This window comes from Mastomys coucha, unplaced genomic scaffold, assembly GCF_008632895.1.
Source record: "Mastomys coucha isolate ucsf_1 unplaced genomic scaffold, UCSF_Mcou_1 pScaffold5, whole genome shotgun sequence".
Lineage (NCBI taxonomy): Eukaryota > Metazoa > Chordata > Mammalia > Rodentia > Muridae > Mastomys > Mastomys coucha.
Window position 1 is genome coordinate 42244404 of NW_022196911.1, and position 11986 is coordinate 42256389.

The 11986-nt window shown below is 39.2% G+C and overlaps 1 protein-coding gene across 5 annotated transcripts in view; it reads right to left on the bottom strand.

Annotated features, from left to right (window-relative positions):
- Positions 1-11986, bottom strand: part of Sgcd (sarcoglycan delta) — a 973571-nt gene that overhangs the window by 165809 nt on the left and 795776 nt on the right. The gene's annotated exons all lie outside the window — the stretch shown is intronic.

Sequence of the window (11986 nt, forward strand, 5' to 3'; positions counted from 1 at the left end):
CTCCCAGTCCTGTCCCTTCTAGTTCGCAGTTTCTTCAGAGGAACCATGCAGCTTCCAAAGAGAACATGAGGAAGGCAGGATGAAAACCTGCCAGTCAGAGAATCCTCTGCAGAAGGCTAACAACACATGCATAAAGAACCCAGGAGAGATGGCATCCCCAGGTAGACTTCTGCCAGTCCACTTGTCCTTTTCTCATTTCTAGGGCTCTTTTCTTCCAAGTAATCGAAGCTATTGTCGACTGTCCCCTTAATCACACAGGTCCCCATATCCATCTTTCACACTGTGCTACCCTTTCCCTTTAGAATGAAATTCATAACAGGGGATGACATACTTTCTCTAGGACAAGCCTGATCTTAAACCTCATGGGATGCATGATCTCGGTCGAAACTGTTAAAGTCTGTGCCATCTTGATATACAGTCAATCTTCAAAAGGACATGCACAAGGAAGCATGGTTATATGCCAAGAAAATGTCACCATGGCAGTAATCATTCATATATACATATAATTTCAGGGCTGTTCATTTGATATTGGATAACCAACTTGAGGGGTCCTCCCTGTGGGAGACTTATTGTCCTGCTTCCAGAATTCCTTAGTTGTCTATAGTTTTACATCTAGGGCTGGGCCCTGTGATTCATTAATTCATATGTGTATGTGTGTGTACATGTGGAGTCCAGAAGACAACTTACACAAATCAGTTCTCTCCTCTTACCCTGTGGGTTCCAAGGATCAAACTCAGGTGGTTAGGCTTGGTGATAGATACTTTTACAGTATGAGTCATTTTGCCTACCCATTTCTTTTTACCAACATTTCAAAATACTATACTTTATCGTTCAACATGCTGGCATCTGGGAAAATGGAATCTTTAGAGTTTAAACAAAGAGCTTCATTCCTTCCTAATGCTTTTTCTTATGACCTTCCAGTTTACTCGTAATAGAAAGGCTACGGGGGAAAGGGCATGAGAAGACACACAAAGAGGAAGAGCCTCACATGGAAACTGGGTCCCTGTGAAATTCACTTTGCTCTCTGACTGCTTCTGACCGAAATCAGGAAAATGCCAGTTACAAGACCTCTGATGTATCAGAACAAATGAGGAGTTGCATTACAAGCCCGTTTGCCCTTTCTGCTTCTTTGTGTTCCCTGCACTGGCCCATTCACTAGTGTTACCCTCAAGCTGACCTGAAGGTGACCTCGGAGGACAAGGAATCCAAGGAAAGGTACCGGGACTCAGATGGATTGGCATAAAGCAATCTGCAGACTCATCTGGTAGGCAAGAGCAGGGAGTCAGACTGTAGCCAATCAACCTGCTTTTCTGGATGTGGGGTATAGACTTCAAGGTATGGAATGGATGCCAAAGACCATAGTTTGTGCTGGAATTTGTAACACATAGATACTTTGATGGAGAAGAGTTCCCCATATCTCCAGTTTGCTCAAGCAGACTCATAGAATACAGTGTAATCTTTTCTTGATGTCTTGGGGTCACTGGCATGAACATTATTCACTCCATCCCGTCCTCTGGTGACTACAGAATGCAAGAGGCCATTTCGACACCAAATGGCTCCATCCTGCTGACATTTAAAATTATTGTATCTGTTTAAAAATATATTATTTATTCTTATATTGAAACAGAGCAGGTAAATGTCACATCTGCAAGACTTAACAGCAAAGAGCAGCAATTCAGGTCTTTTCATTCCTGCAAGGGCTTTCAATACAGCTGCAGGTTTCCTCAGGGATTTTGCACCCAGTAGCCCACCATGTCCTTTTCTGCTATCTCCAGGGCTATCAACTTTAGATGTTATTCACTTACTTTCTCCAGTGGTATGGGCTCTACTTAGCTTTGAGTAAAGCACTATTCTTAGTTTGGACTGTGATTATGTATGTGTTCTTCACAGCTGAGCCAAGGGATGTAAGGGATGTATCTACATATCTGTGGTGGTTAGAATGAGAATGGCCCCCATAAACCATGTGTTTAAATGTTTGGTCTCTAGTTGGTGGAACTGTTTGGGAAGTATTGGGATGTGTTGCCACACACACTCGTCTACTCCAGTCACATCCAAAATATCGGGGATAAAATCCTGATTAAGGATAAGAGGCAATAAGGATCCAAAAGGAGTTCTGTGCCTCCTGGATATTCAGACAGTCGTTGGTATCTCCTAACTCAGACATGTTCCAGATCAGTCTTTCCAATCATCAACACGCCCTCATATTTAGGCATAAAGGTACCCCAAGAAATGATTCGTAAAAGGCTAAGATTGGGTATTGTTTCCTGACCAACACAATGTTACCAACCTATCCTAGTTTAATACCAAGCTGTCCATAACTTGGAATTTCTCTCAAGGAATCTGCCTTGCCAGAGCTAGCAACAAAGGTCAAGCACATTCCTTAGGGCAATAGATAGTTCACAATAGTTAGAATTGTTTTACATACTAGAGAGTAATCGAAGGGCTTCCACTCAAGGACATTAGCTAGAAGTGTTAGGTCAGAACACCCTAGTCCTTGCCTCCAGCAAAACCAGAGAATTAGAATAGGAATACCAAATTAGCCCCAGCGGGGAGGGGCACCATTGCTCTTCCACCTGATTCACAACTAGATATGTGATCTTGGTTAGTAAGATCACTGACCTTGATGTGACTGTCACCTGCCTACGTGACACTTGTCATCTGCCCTGCTTGCTGTATGCTACTTAAGCCTGCTTGTCACTTTGTACGAGGACTAGGACTTGGACTCGCATGCAGGACTAGCACTATGGACTCACACTAGGACTTGCACTAGAACTTAGATGGGCTAGGACTCAGATTCATGCAACCCGCAGTCCCCCGGGCCCAGAGCACTTGGGCCGGGGGATGTAGCACCAGTCTAGAGGAGATAGCTGCTGCTTTAGACCCAGTATGTTTTAGATGGACTCAGATGGACCTCAACTATTGAGCTGCCAGATTTACCATCTCTCTTTTGCAATGACTGTAAAAGTCTGATGCCATTTTTAAGAAATACATTCAGATCCTGTACTTCATGTGTCATCTCTGTCATTATTTCTTCGCCTACACCTTGTCGACCTGACTAGGACCCCCGTTTCTCCCAAGGGTTGAAGGAGGCCCAGATCAGCCGGCCTGCAGCAATGTATTATAGCCTTGTTGTATGAGAAGGTATGCAGACAATGTCTTGATTGAAACTTTGTCTGGAGCCAAAGAGGTGATCTGACTTAGTGAGAGGGCAGCTCTTAACTAATTTGCTAGAATAACTCAATGGTCAGCCCTCATTTTACCTGAAGGACATCAGGTACTACAGATGTTCCAGCTGCTGATACTGTACACAGGTGGATGGGAACACAGGCAACCAGCTGAGACCCAGGATCACAAGGGATATCCCCTGCTCTAGATGTGGATATCAGAGGGAAAGGAAGTTGGGCCTTTGTCTTATATGAAACAGATTTTCAATTAAACCCTCTGATTTTTCCCACCTCACTCTTGATTCCAACTTTGGTGGGTATCCCAGAGGCCAGAGATCCTATGATTTGAACTATTTTCTAGAAAGTAAAGAAAATGTTTTGCCTTTGAATAGGTGAAGGGGAGGAGCTTGTCTTGCTGGGTTCCCTAGAGTGGGATCTAAGGACTCATGACTGCCTAAGTGGTCTTCTTTATCCAGTCTTCTTTTGGGCTCTTCTCCAGCATGCACAGTGAGTTTCTCCACTGGCTTTTCATCTATTTGTATGTCTAAGACATAAGTCACCCTGTTCTACACTCCAACTTCTAAACATATAAACAATCCTCCTACCTAGTCTCACCAGGGCTTTGGTCCGTATTTGGCTCATATCTCTTTTGCTCTTATTGAAAGTCTACAAGCTTTGCCATTTCAGCTTCCTATTGTTACCTACATCATAGAGGTTAGTTGTGACTGGTTCTTCATCTGTTATTGCTTATTCTCTTCTCAATGACCACATTACTTCATTCCTTCTTAAGACTTTTTAGCAAGAAAGCAAGGGTGAGTTCTCATAGCTGTTGGTTTGTGTTTGTAGGAACACCTTATACCATGCCCATCTTAGGAGAAAAGTCAGTGAAAATTGTGTGCAAGTAAACAGCAGGCAGTCACTAGTCTAGCTACCAGAAACTTACATATTCTCTGTATATGAATTTGATGCCTGGCTCGTGACAGATCCTGTACCAGGCTCGGGAGAGTGGGGAACATGAATAACCTTTATTTTTGAGAAGTTCCTGGCCCAGAAGGAGACCTAGTGAATGCCAAATAACTATAATAACAATGTGGTATCGATTCAGTGGAGACTTAGGCTCTCATGGTAGGAGACACACAGATTTTAATATTTGCACTAAATCAAACCCAGATCACCACAGTCTGTTTTGACAGGATGTAGTAGCCTGGTGTTTCTTATCTGGATAATCTTGTACTGTGGTCTATTTTCCTTGCCTGGTGAGGAGCTAGCAATCTGTTCTGGAAATCGTAACAGAGAAAACACAAGATAGCGCATAAACAACTGGCATACGACAGGAGGGCTCTCTGAAGTTCAGAGGAAAGGGACCAGCTCCTGTCATACTGGGGAGGTTCCTCCCCAGGAGAGCCAGGATGGCTTTCTGATTTTTCTTCCTCAGACAAAGGCAAGAGGAATCACAACTGCTTTTGTCTAATGCTAAGTAGGTGTCACAGGATGCTGGCTTTATGGAACAATGGTAGAGTATTAGATTCAGAGTGGGACAGATTTGGACTTGAGTCATATCTCCATTCTTCAATAATTGTGTAGCTTTGGGTCACCCACTTCAATTTGGGTCTCAGCTTCTACATCTATGAAGTGAGGTTCAAGGCTATGCAATATAGTGAAAGAAAAAAAGTATGTACAAAACCATTCTGGCACAGTAAAGAAGGTAACAGAAAACTACCTTAGTAGAACAACTTGGAGCAGTGGTTCTTAACCTTTCTGACACCGTGACCCTTTAACACAGTTTATAATGTTGTGGTGACTCATAACTGTAAAATTATTTCATCGTTACTTCATAACTCTAATTTTGCTATTCTTATGAATCATAATGTAAATATCTGATATGAAGGATATCTGATATGTGGTTATCAAGGGCATCTTCACCCACAGGCTGAGAACCACTACTTTAGAGAAACTGCTGATTCTAACACAGAAGGAAGCAATCTATAAGCTGGGCCTATAGCAATAGTCATGCCTGAAGGGATATCTTCAAACACTATCAAAATCCAAAACACCTTCATAATGGGAGCCTTCCAAAGAGACATGGAACACTGAAAAGCACTGACCAAATTAAAACAACATAAGGAATAAAATAAGGTCATATTGGATTATAATTCTGAATGTAGAATAAATATTCATGCACCTATACAACTATATACAAATGAATGGCTAAGTATCAAGAGTTCTAAAATGTCCCATGTAGATGAATTGCAGATAACTTACATAGATAAAAAAAAATCTCCTTAAGACAGACTGAGCGTAATGCTTTCCTTTGAAAGTAAAGCATATAGAAGGGAGGTAAAAAGATTTCTTCAGAGCTAAGAAGACTGATAAACACTGTATCAGCCAAGTGAGCAAGGTCAAGAACATCAACAGCAATAAATCATATTGAGAGCAGGCATCATGGACATACTGTAAGAAAAACAGCACACAAACTCAACAGTGGTCCTTTTATTCAAATCCATGACTTCCTCTACTCACGAGGCAAGTATCTGTTAAAGCCCATTTCATAAAATGTCTGACTTGTACCTCTCACAATTCTCAAGGTCACCAAAGCAAAATGTCTGAGAAACTGTCAACAGCCAGTAAGAGACTAGGGAGATGTGGGAACCAGAGGCATTAGGATGTTCTTGATGGGATTCTGAAGAGGAAAGAGGGACACTGGACAAGAATTAAGCTGAGTAAAGGCGGAGTTTTAGTTAACAACAACCTATCAGCACTGGTTTGGTAATTGTGTCAAGGTTTTTTATTAACATCAGGTGTTAGTAAACTAGTCTGGATGTGTGGTAGATAGGAACAGTGAACACTCTTCAGGGCACTTCTGCAAATGAAGCTAAAAGAAAGTGGGTCTTTTATTATATTAGGTTGGCAAGTCCTAAGCTCTAGGATTTCGGAAAGGATTCCTTGTAGAAACATCTGCCCCTATGCAGGTGAGCATGGTATTATGCCAAAGACAAGTGATTCCATTCTTTGCTTGACTGTGGTAGAAAATTTCCCTTTACCCAACTTTTTCATATTATTATATATACCAGAAGAATTATCTCTGGGGACTCATATAGATGGTACCTTATCTGAGCTCCTTTAAACATGATTCTTCTTCCCTGGTTAGCAGACAAAAAAATCAAGTAAGTCAGAAACTATTGACTCCTTTTAAGTAGCTATCATACAATATAGTCTCATAATTAAACCTGAAACAATACAAAATCTTGTTATGTTCTAGAAAAGAAAACAGTATGGTTGCAACTAGAGTTGTCATTAGCTCTTTTCTAAGTGATTATACATAAGTTTTTCTTCAGTATATACCATATGTTTGTGACATCATCATTATTTAGTAGATACTTTATGTAGATATCACTTAAAAATCAAATATTTAAAAACAACACTTTCTATTTTGCCCAGGGTATTTTTTTTATAACTATGCTTAGACAGATTTCTGTTGTTTTGCAATGTCTTTCTAGTATCAAATAATGAAGTTATCCTCTGACTCATTTGCTCAAAATAAGCTGGAAACAGTCCAGTTCCTCCAGCACAGCTTTCTAGTTCAGCTCCTCTGCTATGTGCCCAAATTTGGGTGCATCTTAGTTTCTGTTATCACTTGCTGCTGACGAACTGTTCTCTTTCAAGAATTCCTTCCAAGCATCACAGTCACATGTCAATGTAACAAGGAGACAGTCAGTTCTTCTAGTACCCAGTAAATCCCTGGCATCCATTAGGCTATCAATAAATATTTGTTGAATATATGAATGTGCAAACCAAATTAAGAATCAACAGAGAGTAACCATTGTCAATAAATGAAGCAACCAACAGAAGTCTGACAGTAACTGAGTTTTACAAAGGCAAGCCATTAAGCACTGAGTAATATGATCATTTGAAGATGGGAACAAGAGCAATGGGGAGGTAGTAGCATTATAGACATTTATTCAACAAATATTTGTCCACCACCTAATTCAGTGCAAGGAACTTTAGGGATACAAATAATATTTAAACCGCCTAGCCTATGGGTAACCAGAAGCCACAGCACAAATCTCTACCCCAGAGTCTTGATAAGATAAAGGTAAAAGAATTCCTGAAAACTTCTGTAGGTTCTGAAGCACATATGCAACATGTGGTATCAAGCGACTCTGTTACCCTCCTGGTTTGAGGCCTGCCTCTCATAGCCACAACTCTCTGCCCATCTCCTGCTATTTGCCACGCCTCCAACCTGGTTCCAGTTATATTCGGAAGCTCCACCTCCGCAGAGAAAAAAGGAAGTCGCTGATTGGACTGACATGCTGACGTACTTGAGGGTGTGGTTTTGCCTGACTTATTCTACCTGTTGGTGGGAACAAGGCATTCATTAAAAGTTCAAGAAGGCTGAGTAAAGGCTCCTGTCTAATGTTTTAAGGTACCTTCCTCGTGGGTAGGTATAATGTTGGCCATCCTATCTCCTATCTCCTCCCATCTATTTCTAACTTCATATTCCAGGTAACCTATTCCTTAACGTTACTGCTGGCCAGTAACATGACTCATCTTTCAATCTATTCTACTAATATTCTCACAGCATCTTTGAGGTTCAAAGTGCTGTGCCAAGTGTTAAGCAGGTGGCCTTTGATCCTCAGGAGCTCACAAGTCTACTCGGGGGAAGAGTACTAAATTTAGATCTCTATAAATAATGCATTTGCAACTGCATTGTGTGAAATGAATGGAGAATGCAGAGGAGACATTGCATTGAGGGCTCATGGAGAGACCTAACTTTACTCAGGCTTTTGGGGGAGGCCTTTTCCTCCATTATTTTTTATTGGTATATAATCATACAGAGTATTGTGCGTGTCTCACAAAGACTGTTATTTCAAGTATATCTAATGCTCTGACTGTACTCACCCTTCTCCTTAGATTCCTTCACCTCCCCTGTCCCCAATTGCTAGTCACTCTTCTATTCTTCTTTGTGACTATATATGTATGTATGTTTACACATACACAAACACACAGTTTTACATAACTATACAAACTTTAGATCCCACAAATGAAAAGAAATATAATTTTTTGGGATTAGACTTATTTTGTATAGTATGATGATCTCTGGTTCCATCTATTTTCCAGAAAGTAGCAAAAAAATTTATTATTGGCAGAATTGTATAAGATGCCACATTTTCTTGATCTATTCATCTGTTGATGGGTACCTACCTAGGATGATCCCATATCTTGGCTACTGTGAACAGTGTAGCAGTGAATGGATAGGAGAGTATTTCTGTGGTGTAAGTCCTTGACCTATATACCAAAAACTGGTATAGCTACATAATTGTAACCACAGGTGTTTTTTCAAGAACCTCTATATTTCTTTTCTTTCCTTCTTTTTAATATTTAAGAGTAGCACACAATGTACATGAGATTTTTAAACAAAGTATGTTTTAGTAGGTTCTCCTGAACCTCTCTTTCCCATCCACTTTTCCCCCAAGGAAAGTATTATCAGCCACCATACTGATTTTCATAGTACCTAGACCAATTTACATTCCTGTTAGTAATATTTAAGAGCTTCCCTTTTCCCATATCCTTACCAGTATTTGTTGTTTGCTTGTTTAATGAATGAGGTGAAAAGAAATCAATGTAGTTTTAATTTGAATTTCTTTGATTGTTAAAAATATTGAGTATTTTTTTACATCCGTAATTCATCTTTTGAGAATGGCCCATTCATTTTACTACCTCATTTATTGACTGCATTGTTTGCTATCTTCATGGTATTTTAATTACTTTCCAATTGCTGTAACAAAACTCTGTAACTAAAGCAACCTATTAACAAATTATTTAATTGGGCTTATAGACTCAGAGGGTTAGAGTTCATGGTAGTAGATCAAAGGAACTGAGTGTTCACATCTTGATCTACAACCATGTGGCAGACAGGCACACTGGGAATGCTGTGCATCCATTGAAACCAGAAGGCTGGCTCCAGGTAACACGTCTACTTCAAGAAGACTATACCTTCCAATCCTTCTAGAACAGTTCTACCAACTAGGAACTAAGTTGTTTAAATATATGAGCCTACGGAGGCCATTCTCATTCTTAAGAGTGTTTTCCTTTACAGTTCTTTATATATTTTATATATTGATCCTCTGTCAGATGTATAGCCAGTAAGATTTCATCTATAGGCTTACTCTTCAATTGATGTGTTTCCTGTGTTATGCAGAACAGATATTTTGAATTCTTGGCATTATTTTTTGCATTTCTGGAGTCTTTTATGGAAAGTCTTTTCCTATGCCTTTATTTTAGAGTGTATTTCCTATATTTTCTTCTAAGTTCAAAATTTCAGTTCTTACATAAAAGTCTTAGATCAATTTTGAAATTCTTTTTGTATGGGATGAGAAATAAGAGTCTTGCTTCATGCTTCTATATAGACCTACTCAGCTTTGCTTTCTAAATACCATTTGTTGAAGACATTGTGTATTCTTCCTTGTGTATTTTTGATGCTTTTGAAAAACCTGTGGGGGCTTTAACTCTGTGTAGTTAATTCTGCATTTTCTATTTTATCCCAATAATCAATATCTTTTTTTTGTGTGTGTCAGTAATGTGATTTTGTTTTTGTTGTTGTTGTTACTATGGCCTGTAGCATGAGTTAAAATCAAAATTGTTTGGCTTTCCAAATAATTTTCTGTATTTCCCTATACATTTGGGGATTTCCTTTTGTACTTACGTAAAGAGTATCATTGGAATTTTTATGAGGATTACATTGAATCTGCAGAATACTTTTCATAATATGGCCATCTTCACTGTAGTAATCTGTCTGATCAATGAATTTGAAAGGATATTCTATTTTCTAATGACTTGACATTTTTTTCCTCTGTATTTTTTATAAATTTTCTTATAGAGGTCTTTCATTTTTTTCTGCAAGTTTATTCCTAAGAATTTTTAAAGCTATTGTGAATGAAATATTTTTCTTGGTTTCTCTTTAAAACTTGTTCACTTTTGACATATAACAAGAGATTTGAAATTTTCTATGCTGGGTTTGTATTCTACTACTTTGCTAACAGGTGTTTACCTGTTCTTAATTTTAGGATTTCTCATGTATAGGATGATATTAAGTGTAAACAGGGTTAATCTGACTTCTTTGTAGGATAGACCTTTCTGAAGAAGAGAATTTTTGCCATTTAAGTGATGAGTGTGCACTGGTTAGATAAACCAGAGGGGAAGACTTTTGGTGCATATGCATTGACCCCAAAATATAAAGGACTTTTGTGAATTTAAGTCACAGAGAAAGGCCGCTGTGGTAGAAACTCATGATTGAGGGAGATGGCAATGTGTTAACATTGCCCACACTGCCTCTGATGAATTTTGATGTAAGGAAATTCATTTGTTGCTCTTTTATGGATGGTATCTTGAGAATTATTTAAGAAATCCCCTCCTACTCATTTTTGAATAACCATTGTGTTAGTTTTGTGTTACCAACAACATGCCTCACATATGGCCACCTCTGAAGAAAAATGGTATGTTCTACTCACAACTAGGTAGCTCACATTTATGATGTAGCAGCCACACTGGTTTGGGCCACTGATGGAAAGGCAGAATTTGGTAGCAGCTGATATGGAGAATGAACATTTGCATCTCAAAACAAGAAAAGAAATGTTTAGTTTCCATAATTCCCCTTTAAGAGCATGTCCCTGAGTGACCTAAGGACCTATCTATAGGCTCACTTTGACAAAACCTTTATATTTAAACCTTTAGGAGACACAATATTCAAAGGTTGCAAATGTGATCACTCTAACCAGCTTGTGGGTATTAATCTAATATTGAAAGCCAGGATGGAGACAATTTAGCAGCTTGGATGAGAAATGATGGTAGCTTGGCCTGGAGCAAAGTTAGAAAAAGACAATTTTAATATTAATGGAGACTGGTAGTTGGGTTTAGGCACGGGACATGGAGAAGAGCCAAGAACAATTTCTGTATTATGGACACCTGGAACAAAAGTAGCTGTTGACTAACCTACAGGCCAGCAGGAAGAAAGAGAATATCTGGAAAGAGTGCATAGCATGAGTCTGAGTGTTACTTAGGAAATGCTAAAAATGAGCCACACAGGGGTCTAGATACTGGTATGGATTGATATTTATTTCAGTCCTGTGTCATAGATTTCAAGTCCCACTGTATAGTCATGCTGGATGCTAAAAACCTCCTTTATAGACAAACATAACTATTTTGCCTCCAATGTCAACATTTCACACAAAACTTCATGTTACCATGTCAATTATTCCCTGGTAGTTTAATTTTTCTCTCTTTACTCTCTCTTGGTACCTTCAATAGGGATCTAGGGGGATACTTAACATACTATAATATAGTAATTGGGGAGCGTGTCTATTTTGTTTATAGGAATGGCCCCCATAGATTTATGTGTTTAAACGCTTGGCTAAAGAGAGTAGCACAACTAGAAGAGGTGGTCTGTTAAAGCAGGTGTGATCTTCTTGGAGGAAGTGTCATTGTGGGCACAGGCTTTGATGTCTCCTATGCTCAAGCTCTGCCTAGTGTAGCCTCCTTCTGCTGCCTGCAGATCAAGTTGTAGAACTTTCAGCTTCTTCTCTAGCACCATATCTGGCTTCATGCTTCCATGTTGCCCATCATGATGGAATAAATTGAAACTGTAAGCTAGCCCCAATTAAGTGGTTTCCTTTATAAGAGTTGTCATAGTCATGGTGTCTGTTCACAAAGATAAAACCCTAATTAAGACAGTGTCTCAGCCAAATTTCTCATAGTTTGAAGGTAATGAACAATTCAAAGAATCTTCTCTGAAGGCAAAAACCTGTATGTGTGTGTGTGTGTGTGTG